The sequence below is a fragment of the Alligator sinensis genome, unplaced genomic scaffold (assembly GCF_000455745.1).
Source record: "Alligator sinensis unplaced genomic scaffold, ASM45574v1 scaffold769_1, whole genome shotgun sequence".
In the NCBI taxonomy this organism is placed as follows: Eukaryota; Metazoa; Chordata; order Crocodylia; family Alligatoridae; genus Alligator; species Alligator sinensis.
The window spans coordinates 51,519-55,599 of record NW_005843322.1 but is presented as its reverse complement, the minus strand read 5'-3'; the positions used below and the strand labels follow the sequence as shown (position 1 = coordinate 55,599).

Here is a 4,081-nt window from a genome sequence, read left to right as displayed (position 1 = left end):
GGAATGTGCGCTTTGCAGCGCCTCAAAACACACACAGAGCATGTGAATCGGTTCTCTGCGCTGCATATTTGCAGCACGGAGGCAAAATTAGACACTGGGAAACCCGGTATCTAAAAAAAAGTGCAGAGAAAAGAAGCATGGTGGTGCATGGCGTGGCAGCGTGTGCCACCCGAAACCGGTGCCTGGTTGGCCACAGCCACTCTCCGGCTACCGGCCAGGCTCTGCACACCTGGATCAACCCCAGGAGACCCCCGGGACCCCAGGTAAGGCTGCTGGGGCCAGGCTAGGTGCTGTCCCCATCCTCCCCTACCCCCCCAGGACAATTTGCTGCATGCTTTGCTTTTTAGAGAGTCGTATTTCTTTTCCTTACTGTCTTTCTCAGCACAAGAATAATAAAAGCCAATGCCCCATCATAGAGCTTGTTGTCAGGTTTTCTGTATCCCTTAAATTCCCCCAGCACCTAATATAATAAGGTTATAACCAAGGAGAAATTACCTTTGGTATAGACGTGGGAATTATCACTTAACTATTGTCTCTTTAAAGGCTAAAGATGTTTCACAGCCCTGGAGTATCGGGAGAAGCTGAGGAGTTGGACGTTGCATCAGGTATGTACCGCCACACACACACACAAAATTAATTAGTTCCTGTACTGTTTTAATGATGACGCTATCCGCTAGAAGTTGTCAGCTAGCATTAAAAACCCAGATGTTTGTAGGGCTATTCTCCTACATTTCCTGGATGTCTATAAACAATGAGCGTGGGTGGTTTGTAAGAGATCCCCAGCTGTCGGTGCTAGCTAATGCAATACCAATTATTAGCAGAGCAGGGAAGGCACAGACTCGTTTAAGTTTCTTTACATCGCAGCTGACCTAAAGAGCAAAGTTATTAACTGCAACAATTCCCCAATAAGCCTAACAAGGGTATTTGCTTTATCCCTTCGTCCCTTTGCAGATCACTGCCCAGTGCATCCTTATCTAGACAGCCCCAAGCACTTTTTCCCTATTGTGTTTTACTAAAAATAAAACAGAAACATCCCACCATTACCTACTCCGTTTCTCCCACTCATGTCCCCTCTGCCACATAGGTTTGACATACACTAGTGATATGAGGGCCTGTCTTGGGACGCCCGAAGTTTTAATTAGCTGTCCCAAGAGTATGGTATCCTGGGGGGTGTTGGTCAGGCCTACAAAGCGGCAGAAGCACCAACTTCACGAAACAGCAAATACCGGGGGTTTGATTCTCCAGCAAGAAGAAGGTCGAGCGTCTTTAAAGGAGTACGTCAGAGAGGACAGATGGTAGCAGAGGAACAAGAAAGCTTAAAGGCATTGAATAAAACCCTGCACTAAATCCATCCTGCTTGGTTTCTTTCTTTTTAGACAAGTTGTTTCTCCTGGACATACTTTTAAGTCTCCCTTTGGAGCACGTCAGGACTTTCCACTGCTAAACGAGCAATTCATTTGCTTTCCAAGATTTTCCCGTATTCATTATAGGAGAGAGAGGCTCAAAAGAAATGAACTGGAGAGGCCGAAACAAACTGATCGTGGTCGGGAGAAACCGGGGAACCACCGGGCTGATGAGAGAGCAGCGCAGCAAAGAGGAGACCGACAGGAGACAAGTTTGGAGCACGTGGATCCTGCATCACATCCATTTCTTGGACGTCTGATTAATACCTAAAGCACATGGCTAATTTATTCTCAGTGAATCGATTCAGATCATTTCAGTCTTTTCTTTCAGAGCGAGGGAACCAGGCTCCCAGCCCTGCTCCCTTAGCAAAGAGAGGCAACTCTGGTTTCAGGCTTTGTTCCTTCCAGCGAAGCTTTGAAGTGAATCAAACCCCAATAACCAAACCAGACGAGAAACCAAAACCTTCTGTCTTCCTTCGGACAAAGAGGACGGAGCTGGGCTGGTCTCAGCGGGGGCAGACGACAGGACAAGGAGCAATGGGCTCAGGCTGCAGCAAGGGAAGTTGAGGTTGGATATTAGGGAAAACTTGCTTACTGGGAGGGTGGTGAAGCACTGGAACAAGCTATCCAGAGAGGTGATGGCATCTCCATCCTTGGAGGTTTTGAAGACCTGGGCTAGACCAAGCCTTGGCTGGGATGATGTAGTTGGGGCTGGTCCTGCTTGGAGCAGGGGTTGGACTAGATATGACTCCTGAGATCCCTTCAACCCTCGTTGTCTATGAGTCTAAAGGAAGGAGACCATTCTGGCTCCGTGCATTTCCCAACACTACATCCTCTCCTCTCCTGCTGGAGCTCTTACCCACTTTGTATCCTCATCCTCATTACCTGCTCAGCAGGTTCCCCACCCTCTGGCCTATTAGCTGCCGACCACCTGCCGCTGGCTTTCCACTGGCCAAAGCCTGAGGACCTTCTTCCGCTCTGGTGAATAGGTTACGCTCAAACACCTCTAATCCAGATGTCTGAAGGACTGTTTCCTACACGGGAAACACCCATGCAAACCCTGGCTCCTGTTGCCTTGCTGCCAGGATACACCGAGTTTAGTTTGGTTTGCATTCCTGAGGAAAACAGACCGGGAGTCATGCAAAATAATCACAGACATTAAAAATGAGCGAGGTTAGGTCGTATGTATCCTGCCGCAGTGCTGGGCTGGACACGGTTTTCAATCCCTTCCACGGCTGCGTGCATTTGTGATGTGGTTTGCGTTTACATCTTCATCACCAACCTCTCCTCTAGGCAGCAAAACCACCGGTGTCATGGGATGCTCCAGTCAGCTCCTTCATCCTCCAACCTTTTCAGTTAGAAAGGAGCAAAACATACTTTTAATGATGCTTCTGGTCTGTGCCGAGCACAAGTCTGCAGGACACCTGGCTGCAGCTCGCTTCATCGCCATCCATTTCTCCCCAAGAACAGTCTTTGTAACGGGGATCTTCGACTGTACAGGATAGGCAGGACCAACAATTAAACTATTCATTACAGGCTACTGTAGGCTACTTAATGAAGGAAACATACGCCTCTCCCCCTCTCTCTCTCTCCACAGGACAGGGAGGGTAACGTGCAAGCATCGTCTCCTGGCTCCACATCGATGAAGTTATCAAACCTTTAAAATGGTTTATCATCAATGAAGAGCAATTTTGTTGAGGAATAATTGGATGGAGATTTTTTTTTCATACTAAAAAAAAAATAGGGCAAGAGCTCCTTTAGGTCCTAATAATACACTACATCCTCTGTGCTCGTGGGTTGCTAATACCATGCAAGGAGGTACTTGGTGGGAGCTTCCCCTCACATGACCTGGCCAACGTCTGTGGAAATCACCTGCTTCATCCTGCGGTCCAGCCATCCTTGACCCCCCTTAGACTCAAATCACCCCTCATTCAATTCAAGGCACCCCTCAGAAAATGCCAGCTCGGTCCTTTTTTTTTTTGACTACAGAAAAATAATAGAGCAACTGCTCCGTTGCAAAGAGCTACGAAAGACCGCAGCATGTTTTTAAGACTGGATTTCTATTTGAAATCTCTGCGAATGTGTCCACACCTAACAAGGCTAACATTGCGTGGCAGCCCACAGCACTCTTGAAAGGGTCTTGAGGGACACGATTCTTCCCCTCTATTCAGCACTGGGGAGGCCACATCTGGAGTCCGGTGTCCAGCTGTGGGCTCCGACTGTAAAAAGGATGTGGACACATTGGAGAGTTCAGCGGAGGGCAATGAAAATGGTTGGAGGCTGGGGGACAGGACTGGTGAGGAGAGGCTGAGGGAACTGGGCTGGTTGAGTCTGCAGAAGAGAAGACCGAGGGGGATTGAATAGCAGCCTTCACCTCCCTGCAGGGGGGTGCAAAGAGGATGGAGCTGGGCTGGTCTCAGTGGGGGCAGATGACAGGACAAGGAGCAATGGGCTCACATTCATAGATTCATAGTTTGTCAGGGGCTGGAAGGGACCTTGCAGATCATCGGGTCCAGCGCCCCCCACCCCCCAGGCAGCAAGACAGCTGGGGTTCATAGATTCATAGATTGTAGAGTCGAAAGGGACCACAATGGATCATTATGTCCGACCCCCTGCCCCTGGCAGGAAAGAGGACCGAGGTCAGATGAACCCAGCCAGGTGACTATCTAGCCTCCTCT

General features: G+C 49.1%; 1 long non-coding RNA gene and 1 pseudogene across 1 annotated transcript in view; one reads left to right on the top strand and one right to left on the bottom strand.

The window, feature by feature from the left end:
- LOC102373872 overlaps positions 1 to 573 on the bottom strand; it is a 4,923-nt gene extending 4,350 nt beyond the window's left edge. Inside the window, exon 1 of the long non-coding RNA XR_003092279.1 lies at positions 496 to 573. This is a non-coding gene — a long non-coding RNA (uncharacterized LOC102373872). The remainder of the gene's footprint in view (positions 1 to 495) is intronic.
- Positions 1 to 4,081, top strand: part of LOC106723211 — a 13,063-nt pseudogene that overhangs the window by 648 nt on the left and 8,334 nt on the right.